The sequence below is a fragment of the Mesoplodon bidens genome (genome assembly GCF_964165515.1).
Source record: "Mesoplodon bidens genome assembly, contig: HAP1_SCAFFOLD_270, whole genome shotgun sequence".
NCBI classification, from domain to species: Eukaryota; Metazoa; Chordata; class Mammalia; order Artiodactyla; family Ziphiidae; genus Mesoplodon; species Mesoplodon bidens.
In genome coordinates, this window is record NW_027672389.1 from 340,750 (window position 1) to 360,304 (window position 19,555).

Sequence of the window (19,555 nt, forward strand, 5' to 3'; positions counted from 1 at the left end):
TGGTCTGCTTCTCCACTAGAATACAAACCTCATGGGAACAGACTTTGTCTCTCTTTGTTACTAATATATGCCCAAATCCCATACCAGTGCCTGGGCCATATTAAGTAATCAATAAATATTTATTGAATGAATGAATGAAAGATAATTTGAGATCAATGGTATTTCCTACCACTGTGGCTCATTCCATACAACATAATTGAGGGGTTAAAAAAATGCTTGCAGAGTGGCAGTGAAAGAACAAATGAGGTTGGAGGGGATAAATACATCCCCACAGTTAAGTTATTTGCTCTAAGAATGCATCTAAGCCTTTTGTTTTCTGACAAAGAAAAGAAAAGTCTGCACTTACCCAAGAGGAAGGAAATTGGTAAATAACCTGAAAGGGGCTCCGTCCGAGGCAGCCACCACAGGCCCCGCGGCTTCGCCTTCACCTTGGCCTTCACGCCCGCCACGCTAAGCATGCGGCCCTCGCAGGTGCGAGGCCGCCGTCAACAGCCATTTCACCCTGGAGCTCCACGTCTCTTTCGTGTGCCTGGCTGCGGCCTTTTACCTCGACCGCGACGACGTGGCCTTGAAGCACTTCAGCCGGTTCTTCCTGCGCCGCTCCCACGAGCACAGCCGGCGGGCCCAGGGCCTGAAGCGCCTGCAGAACCAGCGCGGGGGCCGCCTCAACTTCCAAGACATCAGGAAGCCACTCAGTGATGAGTGCAAGAGCGGCCTCAGGGCCATGAAGTGCGCCTTGTTCCTGGAGAAGCAAGTGACCCGGAGCCTGCTCCACTGCACCAGCTGGCCACCGACAAGTGCGACCCCCACCTGCGCCACTTCCTGGCAACTCACTACCTCAGCCAGTAGGTGGCGTTCATCAGAGAGCTGGAGGGTCATGTCACCACCCTGAGCACGATGGGGGCCCAGGACGTCGACCTGGCAGGGTACCTCTTTGACAAGCTCACCCTGGGCGACAGCGACAAGAAGAACTGAGCCTGGACTGGACCTCCCCAGAGCCACGGGGAGACCAGAGCCCTGGTCACCGTGCCTGCCATGCAGACGGCAACAGTGCCCTTGCAGAAGAAGTTCACTTTTGTTTTTGGTTTTTTTTTTTGCAACAAGTGCAGGACTCTCTTTTCCTGGACTTTATCACTTAAGTTTTTTTCTTCCAGTTTTTCCGTTTCTTCCAATAAAGTTATTGGTTCATAAATAAATAAAGGTCTCTGGTTGATTCATGTGGGCAAATCTCTCATTTTTAAGTTTTAAAACAGGTATCCAGGAGTTTCTGAACACAGCCATACCCCAACCATATGCAGCTCAGGATCTCCACAGTGGGAGGGAGAAGGTGTTCCATGGGGCTCTGGAAAACACAAAATCAGTCTTCCCCTTATAAATAATGTAGGTATATGCGGGGTAGACTGGGGTGGGGTGGGGTGAGGTAGGGGTCGCTGGTGAATGTGGGTGCCTGTGCATAGTGAAAGTATACAACCATAGCCTGAAAATCATGACTGCAGTTGCCTCTGGGGAACAAGTGAAGGGAATGGGATTGGGCAGGGATTAAAACAAAGGGTGTCTTCAGTTTCACCTGAAATGTTTATGTGCATTAATTATGCAAATACTAATGGTTAAGTATGAGTAGCAAGATGGGGGGTGGAGGGGTTTGGAAGTCTGAATGGTGGAGTATCTCTTTGACAAGTTCACTCTGGGCAACACTGATAATGGAAAAATGAGTGTTAGGCTGTCTTGCTCAGAAACACGGGGGTGACTTCCCATGGTCACCAATGCCTGGAATGCATGTTGTAATAACAAAACATCCACTTATGTATGTTTTCTTTCTTTGTATCTTATGTATATATGCATGCTTGTGTGTGTGTGTATATATATATGTATATACATATATATATATATATATTTTTTTTAATTCCAACCAGCAGCAGAGTTCATTTTGAAGTTCATTAGGAAGACGCCCTTTGTTCAAAAGCAGTTCAGCGATCACATTACTGGAAATGATATAGCTGCTTCCTAGACCTTTCCTGAGCCTGGCTCTATTTCTGCCCTTGGGTTTCGTATATCCAACTTTGATTTACTTTTTGTTATTTGCTACCAAGAGAACCTAAGCTAATATGTCTTATTATCAACACACTTTTACCAGCCTCCACTGTATTTACAGTAGAGTAAATAGCTCTTCTAGGGTACTAAATGACATTTTCCCCTTTATCCCTACTACAGAGTCCACTGCACGGAAAAAGGATCAAGGGTGGAAGGGATTAAGTAAGAACAATTTCCCGAATGGAAATACAGAATACTGAAGCCTGCTACCATATGCATCTCTTCTCACCTAAAAGTGTTTTCCTCATAATTTACAGAATTTTAATTCCTTAGATCAGCCTTCCCAAGACTGTGTTCAGTATCAGCCAGTGCCTCAAAAACATTCACAAGTGTTCAGTGGAAAACTTGTATTAATCGAATTAGCAGGATTTTTTGTTTTGTTTTTTCAGTTTTTGTTTATTCTAGGAATTTTATGTCTGATGTAAAAAATATACATTTTGAATGTATACCATGGAGATAAAATATTCAGTGTTTCCCAAACATTCTGATCATGGGATTCTTTTTCTACCAAATCTCACAGAACAGTATTCCAAAGAAAATAGCTTTGGAAACAACGTTAAAAGGTCCCACTGTGGCCTCCTCTGGTGGCGCAGCGGTTAAAAATCCGTCTGCCAATGCAGGGGACACAGGTTTGAACCTTGGTCTGGGAAGATCCCACATGCCGCGGAGCAACTAAGCCCATGTGCCACACTACTGAGCCTGTGCTCTAGAGCCCGCAAGCCACAACTACTGAAGCCTGTGCACCTAGAGCCCGTGCTCCGCAACAAGAGAAGCCACCAAAATGAAAAGCCCATGCACCACAATGAAGAATAGCCCCCACTTGCCGCAACTAGAGAAAGCCCGCATGCGGCAACAAAGTCCCAACGCAGCCAAAAAATAAAATAATATAAAAATAAAGTAAAAAAAAAAAAAGGGGGGCCCTTCGTGTGTTGTTCCAGAAGCACATACCTGGTAGCTAAACCTCCTTCACTTTCACTTAGAGGTCATTATGAGAAACTGGAACCTTTGCTGTGAAGGTTTCAGCACAGTAAGCTTTAGACAGTAAGTGTAATGCAGGGCCCTCACCGTGACAGTGGGGAGATACCACACACATCCATTTGGTTTCCTGATAGGTAACTCCCAACACTGTATTTTTCCATCTATTCTAATTTCCATTTCTAAATGACTGGCTTCTGGGAATGATAACACTGATGTTTCTCCAGCACTTGTATCAAAGTCAAGAGAAAGTTTAAGGCTGCTAAGTAGTTTATATTCTTCACCTCCCTCTACCTATGTATTCATCTCACCAGCAAATTGGGATGGAAAACTTTTAAAGGGTAAGTAACTTTTCTGTATCTGGATCGTGGTGGTGGTTACACCTGGTATACAATTACCAAAATTAATCAAACTGTACCTTTGAAATTGGTAGATTTTAATGCAAGTAAATAATAATAATAAATAATAATCTCAATAAACAAAGAGGTAAAAACAGCGCAACAGGACTTAATACTCTAGAGACAGGCAGAGTGTGCAGGGATACTTAAAAACCACAGGATAGGGCCTCCCTGGTGGCGCAGTGGTTGAGAGTCCGCCTGCCGATGCAGGGGACATGGGTTCGTGCCCCAGGTCTGGGAAGATCCCACATGCCGCGGAGTGGCTAAGCCCGTGAGCCACGGCCGCTGAGCCTGCGCGTCCGGAGCCTGGGCTCCGCAACGGGAGAGGCCACAACAGTGAGAGGCCCGCGCACGGCAAAAAAAAAAAAAAAAAAAAAAAGAAGAAGAAGAAGAAAAGGAGAGCTTAGAAGCTTTCCTTCAAATGGGCCCCTGCTATGATACCCTGAGCCATTTGATACAAAACCTCAAGGTACACAGAAGACTTTGGGGGCCAGTCTGATTCTTCCTTCTCCTATTACAGAGAAAGAGGAAAACATCCTTTCCTTTCCAAACATCCATCATCTCTCCCCCTCTCTACCTCCTGAAAGAGCTCAATTCCACATACACTGTTTATTCTAGGCAATAGGCTGGGAATACGGAACAAAACTCTTTGCATGCTATATTCTATGTCCTGACTCCTAGAAAGTTGTTTCTGTTATCTTATTAACCACAACTTTCATTTGTCTACTGTTTGGCTGATTAATTCGATTCAACAGGCATTTACTCTTTTTTAAAAAATAAAGTCCAATATTCTCGACTGTTTATTCTAATTTTATTTTATTTTATTTTATTTTATTTTATTTATTTATTGGCTGCGTTGGGTGTTCACTGTTGCGCATGGGCTTTCTCTAGTGGTGGCGAGCGGGGGCTACTCTTCATTGCGGTGTGCAGGCTTCTCATTGTGGTGGCTTCTCGTTGCAGAGCAGGGGCTCTATGCATGTGGGCTTCAGTAGTTGCAGCACGTGGGCCCTAGAGAGCATGGGTTTCAGTAGTTGCGGCATGTGGGTTCAGTAGTTGTGGTGCAGGGTCTCGAAGGTGTGTGAGCTTCAGTAATTGAGACTCACGAGCTCTGGAGCGCAGGCTCAGTAGTGTGGCGGCCAGGCTTAGCTGCTCCGCGGCATGTGGGATCTTGCCAGACCAGGGCTCAAACCCGTGTCCCTGCATTGGCAGGTGGATTCTTAACCACAGCACCACCAGGGAAGTCCCAATCATTTATTCTTAATAAATGAGTCTGTGCTGGGGAATCAAAGTTAAATAAGACATGTACTTGGTCCAGTTAAACTAAATATATTAGCACTTTGCCCATTTTCTAAGAGGAAAATACAAGTCCAATATGAGGTTATTTTCACAAACAATTAAATCAATAGTATAGCTAGGGAGTGTTTTCATTTATTACTCTCCATTTTATCTTTATAAAGAGGTATGCTACCCAGTCGTTCAACAAACTCACAAATGGGAATGCAGCAATTTTTAATAAGTATGAGAAATAATGTAGGCCAGCCATTCTTCCTCTCTGAATGGTGGACTCTAAATGAATCTAAAGCATCATCAAAAAAATACAATAAATCAAAAAAAAATGAAGCATCATCATAATGACCATCATCTGGGTAAATTATGCTGTCGAAATCATATGTTAAGTAACTTCCTCTTCCTAATAAAAAGGAATGTTACCTGATGGGGAGAGAGAATTTGGGGAAGAGCAATAATACAACATGATCAACAGATGACATTTTAGCAAACAAGGACACTCACTTGTTTACATATTTTACACTGCTGTTGCCTAGAGACAGAGGAGGCACCTGAAGGTATATTTTACTAGTGTGGGTCACACAGCAGCCTTCTACGGAACTGGTATAAAAATATCTTTCCAAAACTAGTAAAAAAAAAAAAAGTTATTTCCACTGTAGATTGGAACCTGTAAGTAATCTATAGGTAAATGTAACCTAAAAAAATTAGGGCAGCCTTAATGGCAGTTCTTTATATAAGAAATACATACTTGCTGAAAGCTTTTACAGCATCACTAGCTTGCATCCACTAATAAAAACAGCCTACACTTTTTTTTTTTACATCTATTGGAGTATAATTGCTTTACAATGTGGTGTTAGTTTCTGCTTTATAACAAAGTGAACCAGTTATACATATACATATGTTCCCATATCTCTTCCTTCTTGCGTCTCCCTCCCTCCCACCCTCCCTATCCCACCCCTCTAGGTGGTCACAAAGCACTGAGCTGATCTCCCTGTGCTATGCGGCTGTTTCCCACTAGCTATCTATTTTACGTTTGGTAATGTATATATGTCCATGCCACTCTCTCACTTTGTCATGGCTTACCCTTCCCCCTCCCCATATCCTCAAGTCCATTCTCTAGTAGGTCTGTGTATTTATTCCTGTCTTACCCCTAGGTTCTTCATGACATTTTTTTCCTTAGATTCCATATATATGTGTTAGCATATGGTATTTGTCTTTCTCTTTCTGACTTACTTCACTCTGTATGACACACTCTAGGTCCATCCACCTCACTACAAATAACTCAATTTCGTTTCTTTTTATGGCTGAGTAATATTCCATTGTATATACGTGCCACATCTTCTTTATCCATTCATCCGATGATGGACACTTAGGGTGTTTCCATCTGCTGGCTATTGTAAATACAGCTGCAATGAACATTTTGGTACATGACTCGTTTTGAACTTATGTTTTTTTGAATTATGGTTTATGGTATATGCCCAGTAGTGGGATTGATGGGTCATATGGTAGTTCTATTTGTAGTTTTTTAAGGAACCTCCATACTGTTCTCCATAGTGGCTGTACCAATTCACATTCCCACCAGCAGTGCAAGAGTGTTCCCTTTTCTCCACACCCTCTCCAGCATTTATTCTTTCTAGATTTTTTGATGATGGCCATTCTGACCAGTGTGAGATGATATCTCATTGTAGTTTTGATTTGCATTTCTCTAATGATTAATGAGGTTGAGCATTCTTTCATGTGTTTGTTGACCATCTGTATATCTTCTTTGGAGAAATGTCTATTTAGGTCTTCTGCCCATTTTTTGATTGGGTTGTTTGTTTTCTGTTATTGAGCTGCATGAGCTGCTTGTAAATTTTGGAGATTAATCCTTTGTCAGTTGCTTCATTTTCAAATATTTTCTCCCATTCTGAGGGTTGTCTTTTGGTCTTATTTATGGTTTCCTTTGCTGTACAAAAGCTTTGAAGTTTCATTAGGTCCCATTTGTTTATCTTTGTTTTGATTTCCATTTCTCTAGGAGGTGGGTCCAAAAGGATCTTGCTGTGATTTGTGTCATAGAGTGTTCTGCCTATGTTTTCCTCTAAGAGTTTGATAGTGTCTGGCCTTACATTTAGGTCTTTAATCCATTTTGAGCTTATTTTTGTGTATGGTGTTAGGGAGTGTTCTAATTTCATTCTTTTACATGTAGCTGTCCAGTTTTCCCAGCACCACTTATTGAAGAGGCTGTCCTTTCTCCACTGTACATTCCTGCCTCCTTTATCAAAGATAAGGTGACCATATGTGTGTGGGTTTATCTCTGGGCTTTCTATCCTGTACCATTGATCTATCTTTCTGTTCTTGTGCCAGTACAATACTGTCTTGATTACTGTAGCTTTGTAGTATAGTCTGAAGTCAGGCAGCCTGATTCCTCCAGCTCTGTTTTTCGTTCTCAAGATTGACTTGGCTATTTGGGGTCTCTTGTGTTTCCATACAAATTGTGAATTTTTTTGTTCTAGGTCTGTGAAAAATGCCAGTGGTAGTTTGATAGGGATTGCACTGAATCTGTAGATTGCTTTGGGTAGTAGAGTCATTTTCACAGTGTTGATTCTTCCAATCCAAGAAAATGGTATATCTCTCCATCTATTTGTATCACCTTTAATTTTTGACTCTTAAGGACATTTGGTTTGTTTTCAGTTTGTGCTAATGCAAATCATGGACAGGAATCCTGCTGTACCGGTTATTCTGGTGCATTTACACAGGGCAGGGGTGAGGGCTGCAGGCTCACAGGCTCTTTATATACCTTCAGTTGATGGAGAGGCTAAATGCTTTCCAAAGTAGTTGTGTCGATTTGTACTCCAGTGTAAGCAGGGTAGAAGATTCCCATAGTACTCCAGGTCCACAATACCTGATACTACCAGACTTTGTGTATTTGTCCAGCTCATTGGCATGTAGTTTCCTTGGTTTTGACTCACTTGTCTCTTATTACTTAATGAAGTCGTACGCTTTTCTGTGTTTACTGGCTGTTTGGACTTCCTTTTTTATGAGGTTTACATCAACTATAGTTATTTTTTATTATTTTTAAATTATTTTTTTATTTTTGGCTGTGTTGGGTCTTCACTGTTGTGTGCAGGCTTTCTCTAGTTGCGGCGAGCGGGTGCTACTCTTCATTGCGGTGGCTTCTCGTTATGGAGCACAGGATCTAGGCGCGCGGGCTTCACTAGTTGTGGCACATGGACTCAGTAGTTGTGGTTCGCAGGCTCTAGAGCGTGGGCTCCATAGTTCTGGCGCGTGGGCTTCGCTGCTCCGCAGCATGTGGGATCTTTCCGGACCAAGGCTCGAACACATGTCCCCTGCCTCGGCAGGCAGTTTCTTAACCACTGCGCCACCAGGGAGGTCCAACTGTTGTTATTTTGAATTCTTCTCCGTTTCCAAGTAATATTCTTACATGACTATTATGTCACTAAATTGGAGGCATTATCTGTTCATTTTCTAACTTACTAAGAAGTAAGGGTTTAGTTCCTTTACACTCTTTCCTATGTCCACACTGCTCAGTAAAGTTATGCCATCATGAGTTATTCCACTGCTCATGATCTCTTTCACTTGTAGTGATATACCTAAAAACCTACATTGTTGATCAACTAGAAACTCTCTCAACGTCACGCTTTGTAAAATGAGGACATTCATACCATCTTCCCTTTTTCCTACTTCCTGTCTACCTTCCAAACCTAGCTTTTACGTTGTCAAAGTTGAAATTTATATTCTGTTCTATGTGCAGTTAAGTCTTCTGTTATTTGAGAGTCAGTATGGAGTAAGGTTTAAGAGAACAGGCAGAGAGCCTAAACTCAAAGCCTCAATCCAACCTTAAATTAGGTACAGCCTGGGCAAGCTTCCTTCCCTGTCTTAGCTTCCTGTTCTCAAAAGTGGGAATGATATTAGCACCAACCTCATAAGGCTATTCAGAGGATTAAATGAGTTAATATATGCAAAAACACTGAGAGCCTAATATATATTAAGTATATACTAGTACACAATACATTTCAGTACATACCAAGTTAATACTAATACATACTAAGTATAGTTTATGTTAGTTATTTGTGATTACATGCAAGTTGACAATAAAAGCTGCAAACCAAGACAGCATTGCCATTATTACAATGAAATTAATATTGCCCACTGCAGATGTACTGTGTCTCTGTGTATAGACTACACCTCGTTCCGTACTGTGCCAGTGTCACTGCCCTTGTGCACGGTGACCACATACCCCAAACCACCTTGGGCTGTTCCAGTTTATACCTGTTGTCCTGATGTTATAGCATTAGAGCGCCTCCTTACACTATTGAAGTGTAAGGAGTATGGACAAGTTCTGGTTTGGACAACAAATTAGATAGGTGGTCATTACCCCTGTGTGTCACTGAAAAGGGGCACATCTATAGTGTCAAGTTTAAGTGGATTCTTCCCTTCCTCACCAATAGTAGGTTAAAAATCAACCAGAGTTTAGTTGGCTTCAGGTTTATGTCCGTATAGCCCTTTCTCCTCTGGAGTTCAAGTTCCTTCTCCTCTTCGTCTCCCTCCTCCCTTCCAACAGTGCCTAATACCTAGTAAGTACAATATGCCTCAAGGTGTTTCTAAGCTCTCAATCACACAATCAATAGAAGCCTCTCCACTCTAGACTAGCTGCAATCTGCACTGAATCCCCTATTACCTTCCTTCTTGGTTTATTGCCTCATTTTGCTGGATTATTTCTATAAATAGCTTAAGGTGTAGCACAGGAGGTCAATGTTTCAAATTTCTTTGTGTACAAAATATCTTCTTCAGCCTCCACTTATGACTCATAGTTTGGCTGGATACAAACCCCTAGGGTGAAAATTATGTGCCTGAAAAACTTTGGAGATATCTTTCTAATGCCTTCCAGGATCCATGGTGCTCATGACAAGTATGATAAAGTCAGATTTTAACTTTTTTTTTAGGTGACCTGTATTTTTCTCTCTGGAATGGATGTATCCTCTCAGTATTTTATTCTATTTTAATTTATTTTTTCAGTATTTTAAAGATTCACAATGAAGGGTGCCTAGGTATGAGTCTATTCTTGCTCATCTTGCATAACTATTTTCAATCTGAGGCCTGATGTCTACTTTGAGCTGTGGGGAATTTTGTTGCCCTTTGACAGCTTCCCTCCATTTTTTTTCTGGGTCTGGAGTTTCTAATAGTAACATGTGGGATCTCCCAGATGCAACCTCTCTAACATATTTCTATCACATTTTCCATTGTGTCTTTCTTTTTTATATACTGAGAAATTTTTTAAATTCCTACTGAATTTATTTCAGCAACCATATTTTCATGTCCAGGAGATCTCTCTTGCTTTCTGACCATTCTCTTTTTAATTAACTCCCTAGTCTTATTTTATAGTGGCTAGCTCTTTTTAAACCTCTCTCAGGATATTACTTAAGGTTTTTCCTTAAATTATTCTGTTCCCTAAATTGTCCCTGGTCCTACTAGGATATGTTTTCACTCTTTCCCCCTCTCTCATGTTGTAAGCTTTACTCAACTATCAGGCAAATGACAGTTATTTTCTATTTAAGAATGAGTGCAGAAAGCTCCCTGAAGTCAATGATTGATTGGCTTCTTATGCAGGAAGAAGCAGGCAGTAACTGTAACAGGATCTCCCCCAAACACAATTTTCTAGGGTGTAAAAACTCACACTAGCTGCCCTAGTTCTCACCAGTTTCACTGTTTTCAAAATGAAATCATATCATTTCAGTAGCATGAGGGTGGGGCTGGGAGTCCACTCCTCCAAACACAACCCTTCAATGAGCTCCCCTATTTCAGTCACACTTTTAACTAACTCCACCCTCTCTCCTACATGCGCATCAAAGCACAGAGCTACTTCTGCGGGTGGGGTCAGAATCCTCCTCAGTTGCAGGTGGTCCCTGTGCATATTCTAGGTGATGCCTTTCCTCTGTTCTACTGCTTCGGTCTCACACTTTTCCACCTGTCTTCTGTCTTTCAAAACTATGTTGAAATCTCTTGATTGTTGTGGGTTTATATACTTAAACACTTTGATACCATCATTGTAGTGTCTTGTCAAAATGGAGAAGAGATAAAAGGGTTCTCATGCATTCTGAATCTGCTACTCTGTGGTCCCAGTGTTTAAACTTCTTGGTCTTCCCCAGTGTCTATCATTGCTTTTAGAAATACAATCTCCTGGTCTACTCGTGAAGGAAATGAATACACCACATCTAAAATGACAAGGAATGCGGGTTAGATGCACTAGGGTCTTGTCGTACTCTGCCATTTATTAATAAACCACTTACGTGCTACAAATTGTAGGTGCTCATTTATAAAATGAAAGGGGTAACTCTACATGAACTATAGATTTCTCCTACTCTAACTCATAATTTCTAAGGTCTTTTCTTAAAATTTCTCTATATTACCATTAATTTTCATTAAAAAAATAAAAATCTAACTTTCTCTTTTGAAAATCAAACAGTAATCCCCATAGTCCTACAATAATGGGATAATTAGTTCTGAAACCTGTCAAGCTTCATGTTTCATATGAAAAGAAAATCACATTATATAATTTTTAAATTTAAGTAATTAAATTTAAATAATTTTTAAAAATTAAACATGGACTTCATAGCACAAAGACAAGGTCCCCCCAAATGGTGCTCCTTTATTTACTAGAAGTGTTCAGCTCTGCACTGAAGTTGAAATAAAATAAATATATTATTTTTGAGGTGCAAAAATTTCTTATGAAAATCAATTTTTCTTTTCTGTCCATACAAACAAAAGTATGCAATGACATTAGAGGTCAGGTTTATTTGGTAATAGAATGTAGCTTCTTGATATTTTTGATTTTAGGAAAGGAGAATATCAACATCAAAACATTTTTCAACTTTACTTTTATTTAAAATGAGGGCATATTTTCCTCTTATAAAAAGAGAGTTCAAATAGAACTGTCAGTTTTCTCATCTTTAAACAAGATCACTGAAGCAGCTGACTGTATTCATTCAGAACTCAATTTCCTTATCTTATGATCACTAAGGTTCTCCCTACATCTAATATACTAAGGTTCTAAGGAAAGGAAAATATATTACTAACAACATGTTTTGATTTTTATTTCTTAGAGTTCAAATGTCCACCATTCACCTTGGTCTAAGCTTAAGGAACCATTCAAGGGGATACAATGCAGATGGGAGGAGAAAACAGAACCCTCACACAAGCTGTGCAGTGTTGCAATCAGGCTTCCATTTGAAAAATAATCTTCTCTATGGCTTTAAAGTGATAACTTTGTACCTGCACTGCTTCTTGTTTCAAACGGATTTTCTCTGGCTCTTCCTGAACACGTTCTGAGGAATCATCAGCCTCTTCCACTTCTGAGGAGGAAGGACTCTCTACAGTCACAGTCATAGGAAATTCTGATGGACCTGAGTGTCTGAGGCAGAAGATAAGAAATCACAGAGTTGTTACACTAAAGTGCAAAGAAAGAAAACAAGATTGTATAAAAGACAACACAAGCCAGATACCAAGTATCCAAATATTAGAGGACATTTAACAAAAGTGATCTGAGGTATCATTCTTTATAAATGTCTCTCACTGCTCCTTAGTCTAAGACAGGCAATGGCTAAGTAAAATTACAGGAACTTATTTTTGCTATGTTACTGTACAGACCTCTGTTGTAAAAGGTTAGGATTAGTAATAGGAATTTCCCATATTATTTTATTAAGTTTCTTTCACAGAAGCCAAGTGAAGATCCAAGGTAAACATTTTTTCTCAAATCAACTTTATACTGCAAATGAAAAATTTATTCTTCACCGTCAGACAAAAACAGTCTGGAAGAAAATGTAGTTTTTCAGAGGAAAATACATCAGCAAAGGGACTAATGAATAATCAGAAAGTCAACATATCTAAGCTGTGAATAATAGACATTAGAATTTTAAAAAATAAATCACATACACATACACAACTAAAAGTGACCCATCAAAAATTTCAACTTCTCACCACCCTCAAGCCAAAACTAGGGCAACAGTAATACAATTCTCCCATCAAGCTTCACTGCCACTGCAATGTTGTTCAATAGGACATTTCCAAACATTTAAAACCTGACCTGGCCACAACCCCATAAAAGTCTACAGATCATAAAGAAGTGTGCAGGGGGCTTCCCTGGTGGCGCAGTGGTTGAGAGTCCACCTTCCGATGCAGGGGACACGGGTTCGTGGCCTGGTCCAGGTAGATCCCACATGCTGAGGAGCGGCCGGGCCGTGAGCCATGGCCACTGAACCTGCGTGTCCAGAGCCTGTGCTCCGCAATGGGAGAGGCCACAACAGTGAGAGGCCCATGTACGACAAAAAAAAAAAAAAAAAAAAAAAGAAGTGTGCTGGGATTATATAACCACGCAGAAAACAGTTCACTAGGACATCATTTTGACAACAAGCAGCAAACCCTGCAGCATAGGAAAACCCTAACAGGAGAACGAGGTGCACACGCCTCTCTCTGGGAATGCAAGGCCAGGACTGACACCCAAGAAGCTCTTCTCTCAACCTCAGCAGTGGTGCCTTTCACAGAGCAACTATGCAGTCTCCCAAGACCACTGGGAAGGAGAATCTGATACTGACAGTATTAGCTTGCCATGAGGCCATAAGCGAGGGAATGTGTGTGGCCTTGGTGAGAGAGCAGAGGTTTGGGAGATGCTGCTTTATACTGGCTTTCAGATCAGGACTTTGTACATTTAGCCCGCAAACAACGTTTCTTGAAAACGTGTGAACATTCTTGAGTATAACAGCTCCGTGTGAGGGGTCAGAAATGGCAGTCAAGTTCGCTTCACTGGGTAACAGCTGATTTGCGGACTGGAAAACAGGCTTCCTTGTTTACAGAAATAACCACAAGGCTGCCTGCTGTGTGCCAAATCCACACAACTACACAGTTGCATTGGGAGAGCGACCAAACATGTTTTACATGGATTTATTTCAGAGAGGGAAATGCTTCTTGTAAGGCTCTGTCAGTTTAAAAAGCAAGAAGAATGACCATCCACCTTTCCCAATTCAGGCCCTATATATCATAAATATGATAGCTACAAACCAGCAACTGATTACCTACATCACAAGCTTTGATGAATGGAAAGCCCCTAAAAAGATATCAACAAAACGAAGTTAGATCTTCATGTAAATACATCACCAGTTAAACCCACTTAATACAACTATTTAGAATTATGTACAGTATCCATACAGAATTGTGTATAAAAATAAATAAGCTCAAAAGAAGGACCTGGAAGGCTCTGCTTTGGAGAAAACTGAACAGCATTAAGCCGACTGGCTTGGTAATAACTCTCTGAACTGCTGACAGGCCCCTTCAGTTCCTATGTTCAGGATGGTTGAGATTTCAGTCTCACTTCTTTAAATGGTGATATTAATCGTTCTCTAATTTACCACTCTGTGTAACGAGGATGGACCTGAGATTAAGTGTCTCAGGAAGAAGATAGGGAACCACAGAGTTGTTAAACTCAAGTGCAAACACTGGGGATTCAACACTATGGTTTATGCAACAGCAATTCACATCACCATTTGGTCATATTCTTTCTACAAAAAAGCTGCACTCACATGCATGAAAAGACAAAAATTAACTGCCATCTGTATCAATATGTTAGTGTGCTTCAATCACATATGTTTTCATGAAAGTTTAAACATAAAATCACCTTTAAGATCTTGACCATGTGATCTGTTCCCTGCCAGGTCAGATTATACCCCGTGAAGTTTACTGTCTTAACAGTGATAGAGTTCTTTATACCTTGACAAGTAACTAAAAGGAAAAAAAAAACCACACACACACAATAAGATGAAGAGCCTATACATTTGTCAATCTTGACTTATTTGCTTTTCTTGAGTCAATTGGAGGTTTATAGCCACATTCTAAAAATCATTAACTACAATCTTCCCAAACAGGTAATTGATGAACTGATGCATCCTAAAACTCGTCAGTAACAAAGTGTTATTCCAGTTTACAGCAACAGTTTAATTCTATTTAGGTACTAAAACTGAATACACTGAATACTGCAAACTTTATTCCCAACCACTCAGTAAAGTACTACATACTTTTGAGACAAAGGAAAAAAAAAAGAAAAACCTAAAAAGCATAAGACTCCTCCGATTTTCATTTCCAATGATACATGCCAATCTTGATGATCAATCAGCAATTTAAACGTCAACTGTAAACCCAGTATTTTATTAGCTGCTCTGCAGTGTACTAGAGCAATAGAAGAGAGAGGACCTCAAACCCTCTGTTCCCTCAAATTGAAAGGCAGGCGTCCTGACCCCTCCAGACCACTACTGGACACAGAGAGGGCACACTAATCTTTCAGGACCCTAATCAAGAGTCACCTGCTTTGTGATTACTTCCATGACACACCCTCACCTACACCACTGAATTTGCTGCTCCTACGGGACGTTACATATATTTTCTATTTTAACACAGTGCATCATAATTATGATTGCAGATAGATGTTCTAAAAATTGAAATAGAATGATGACTTTTTTGCTCTTCATCTTGCTATTTCCCTTCCTATTTCTTGAAGAGAAACCATAAAAATATAAACAAACAGAGAAAACAGAAAATATACAAAACATGTGGTTTGTGGCTTAACACAAACTTAAGTAAGATTAATTCTGACAGTATCCAGCATGACAAACTTCCATGGTACAAATGAGAATGGACCAAGGTTTGAGCAGGTACAGGACACAATCCAGGCCTGAACAACACCAACAAAAGGTAGACAGGAAAATGTACACAGACGTGGTGTGTAGGAAATCACGAGACCAGTCTGATGGGAAGAGACTTAAACAAGACTGAAACTCACTTTCTAAACCTCCATCCCCAACTGGACAATTCACAAGACACAGGTGCACCAAAGAAGCCAATTATTCAATCCCTTTAATGGGGAGGAACAGTTGAAACTTTTATTGGCTTAGTTCACCCCAAAAGCAACTATCAAATGTTGGCAGCACACAATGAAGGCTTACCTTTGTTAACATAGTTAAGTCTCTCTCTCTCACAACTAGCCCACTTAGCTCCGCGTTCCTTAGTGCACCCGACGCACTTACACAGCATTTATGAGCTTTACACAACTGGAAGGTCACATCTTTATTTCTTATTGCAGGAACACGACTTCTGTAAACTCTTTTTCTGTCACAACCTAAAGCAAAATTATCGTAAAATGAGTGATTTAAACCATACATTATATCATCATTAAAAAGTATCTAAATAAAAACAAAAGCATCTGCTCTGTGCTAAGGATTAGAAACAACCCCTGCCCTTAAAGCCTTCATTAAGGAGGAAGATGTATAAACTCAAAATTTCAATCACATGAGATAAATAAACGTAACCTTTATGCACAGAGGTTCCTATGGAGGCAAAAAGTTATATCTAAGAGACGGCTTCATGATAACCCTGAAGTACAGTCTAGAAAGATGAGGCTATGCAGAGTTGGAGTAGGAGGTGCATTAACTGCAGAGGGAACATCTGTGAAAAGACACTCAAGCCTGACTCCTGCTGGGCACTGTAAATACTGCAGGTGGGGATGACTAAAGGCCAGGGGTCCAAGTGTGAGAAGAGACAGAAATGAAAATAGAGATGTTGGCCCAAGCAAGCCTGGGAGAGGGCATGGCTTGTATCCCACCGGTGGTGAGACCTGGGGCTACCACTGGCTGAGTAAGGGTGCCTCCGCTGATTAGAAAAAGGCTCCCCGCTGCTGAAGGGCCGACTAGATAAAGGGAGTGATCACAAAAAGCTCCCCTTCCTCAGGGCAAAGAGCCCCAGGAGGCTTGGCCGAACACAGTTCAGACTACTCGCCTCCGTGCAGAGCACACGCTGGGCGGCTAGTGTGCACTAACTCTGTGTGGGCAAGCCATCAGCAGCATTATTTTAAGCACATCTTTTTATGTTAGAAGATCACTTAACCCGAGTAGGCACATGAACTTAGAGGAACTGAACCCAGGGGCCGGGAAACCACCCAGGAGTTTCGGCCATAGTCTGGGCAAAATGCAATATGGATGAAGAAGCAAATTTAGGGCTTCCCTGGTGGCGCAGTGGTTGAGGGTCGCCTGCCAATGCGTGGGGCGCGGGTTCGTGCCTCTGTCCAGGAGGATCCCACGTGCCGCGGAGCGGCTGGGCCCGTGAGCCGTGGCCGCTGAGCCTGCGCGTCCAGAGCCTGTGCTCCGCAACGGGAGAGGCCGCAGCAGTGAGAGGCCCGTGTACCGCAAAAAAAAAGCAAATTGAGGAGGAGGCCAGAATATACAAGATAGACCCACTGGATGCAAGACATAAAGGAAGTTCAGTGAAGGAACTCTGAAGAAAATGGGCTCTACAATAAACTTTTCTTACATTCAGTGTAAAATATTAGGCAAAATTAAGTACAGTGGCCTTTAAGGTCCCTTCCAGCTCTAATTCCTTTTGATTTCTAACTTATTACTCTGGTTAAGTAAAGTCCCTTCAGAGGTACAGAACAGTTCTTATACCTGAATGGGATGCAAAGAATAATCTGACTTCTCTTCACCAGGGGATGAGTTGAACTGTCCTTGCAGAAGAGGTAACAGATGGTGTGAACCCCAGATCCTGGAAAAGGGCCAGGCACACGATGAGTATTCAGCTTTTCAAAATCAAATGAACAATCATTTCCTGTCCTAGATCCTTACACCCTTCCTCTGCTGGCTAATTTCTCACAGCTTATAAACATCCTCAAATATACCCACTTAAAAATGTCTCAGACCTACGATTCTTTGGATCTTCTTGTGGATGACCTAAGTCTCTCCCATGCCTCCAAACACCTGTCCTCCCCAAAAGCCCAGATATGTACCTTGGGTCCAGACCCGTCTACCAGGCCCCTCTAAAGCACTGAAGATGAAGTAAGATCCTCTCGCCACCCCCAATCCCTTCCTACTCTGCTCTGTATCTCTCAAAAAGATGCAGCTGTAAAGTGTCACCCACGCTTGTTGCCCTCCCTTTTCTAACTGGTCACCAGGCCCTACCCATTCTCTCTCAGATCTGCAAAACCCAGTCCCACTTTTTATAACTTAAGTGGGACCCTCAGATTACAATTCACCCTGCACCAAATCAACTGCCTTCCACATGGAGGTCCGAGTGAGCCTCTAAACCACAAGTCCATCTCACTGTTCTTTGGTGTTTCCCACAGACTTCAGGATAAACATCCAAACTTCTGACAGGACAAACAAGGCCCCATTCTCTTGGGCCTCACTAAGTTTCCAGTATCCACTCTCATTTCTTTCCCAAACCCTGAGTTCCAGTCCTGTACATTAGTTTTGCCATATTTTCTTATATTTCTCAAACGTCAACACACACTGCTCTCTCCTGCCACCCCAGGAGCTTCCACATATCCTTAGAAAGGATGGCACCTCCTCCAAGAATCCTACCCTGAACTTTCCCTTCCAAGGTTCTGTGCTCTGCAAAGGGGAAAGATCGGGGGGAGGGATAAATTAGGAGTTTAGCATTAACATATACACACGACTGTATATAAACTAGATAATCAACAAGGACCTACTGCATAGCACAGGGAACTCTACTGCATATCCTGTAACAAACTAGACGGGAAAAGACTCTGAAAAGGAATGGATATCACTTTACTGTACACCTGAAACTAACACAATATTGTAAATCAACGATCCTCCAATATAAAATAAAAATTAAATTAAAGAAAAAAGAGATTCTGTGCTCTGTAGCACCAGAACCCACTTCTTCCAGAGCACTGGCTACTGTGCTTGTGTTTACTTGCTGCCCAGTAGAAGGGAAGCTAACGTACGGCAGAAGCATCCTCTCCAGCAGCCCTTGGTTCTGACAACTCATTCAAGTGCCAGGCTACTTTACACACATAACCTGCTTAATTAATTCTAAGAACCCACAGAAAGAGTGGTTATTAACGTCATTTTACAAGTGTGGGGATTGTAGTGCAAAAGAAACCTGCCCAGGCCACAGACAGCATAAGCCCTGCAATTCACACCCTAAGCTGCCTTCACACCGGTGCTCTTTGCACTATATGATACGACTATTGAAAAAAATTTATTTTCCTGAGCCCTGTTTTAATGGAAAGGAAATGAAGCTGGGATATATCCATTTCCTAATCGCTTTGGTGTGTACCAGGCAAAGTCATTCAACAGACCAGGTAACATCTGTGCAACAATTAACGATGCTCCAAACTGTGCTAAGTGTTCTACTTTGTAGAGTCTAGAAGCATTAACACAGTGCATCCTTGTATCCGCCACAGAGACTGGGTCCTGTTCAGCCCACGCTACAGATGGGAACACTGAGACCTTGAATCCTTAAGGCACCCGGCCGGGGTCACCGAGCTGGCAGGAGTCCTAGGCCGCACGCCCCGTCTAGTGCACGCACACCCGGGCACTGGGCACTGGTTCTAGTGCCCACCCTCCACCTTGCACCATTTAAAACCCCGCTTCTCAGCGCCCACACGAGGAGCCCTGGAAGCGGGAAGTACAAACCTGTCTCGACAAGCCGTGGCTGGAAGAAGCTCTGGATACAGATCAGGGGCAGCGGGTGCTCAGGAGTGGCGCCCAGTGCACCCCGCGGAGGCGGTCGGCCTTAAGTCCAGCAGGCCCTCCTGTAGGGAAGCGCGCACGGAGGGCAGAGGCACCGAGTCCTGCAGCGCGCACAGGTCCTCAGAGCGCGGAAAGATGTCGGCCGCGCTGTCCCGGCGCAGCTTCACCGAGTGATCATGGCCCGAGCGCGGCCTCGGCGACGCTGGCTGCGGACACGATGCCCACACCCGCCTGGGGGACACGGCTCGCCTCCCGGCCCCTCGGGCGCCCACCGCC

The 19,555-nt window shown here is 42.2% G+C and overlaps 1 long non-coding RNA gene and 1 pseudogene across 8 annotated transcripts; one reads left to right on the forward strand and one right to left on the reverse strand.

Annotated features, from left to right (window-relative positions):
* Positions 1-294: 294 nt before the first annotated feature.
* On the forward strand, positions 295-1,050 carry LOC308610258 (ferritin heavy chain-like; annotated as a pseudogene). The gene is made up of 2 exons: positions 295-364; positions 456-1,050. The product of its transcript is annotated as a ferritin heavy chain-like (transcript).
* Positions 1,051-1,119: 69 nt separating this feature from the next.
* LOC308610251 lies at positions 1,120-19,507 on the reverse strand. 7 transcript variants are annotated; one of them, XR_014014467.1, is made up of 4 exons: positions 19,223-19,507; positions 15,737-15,909; positions 12,021-12,159; positions 1,120-1,342 (listed from the first exon to the last, which is right to left on the reverse strand). It is a non-coding gene; the product is annotated as an uncharacterized lncRNA (long non-coding RNA). The 7 variants fall into 7 exon arrangements; XR_014014468.1 differs by lacking the exon at positions 1,120-1,342 and adding an exon at positions 10,843-10,963; XR_014014469.1 differs by lacking the exon at positions 1,120-1,342 and adding an exon at positions 11,624-11,696.
* Positions 19,508-19,555: the final 48 nt, after the last annotated feature.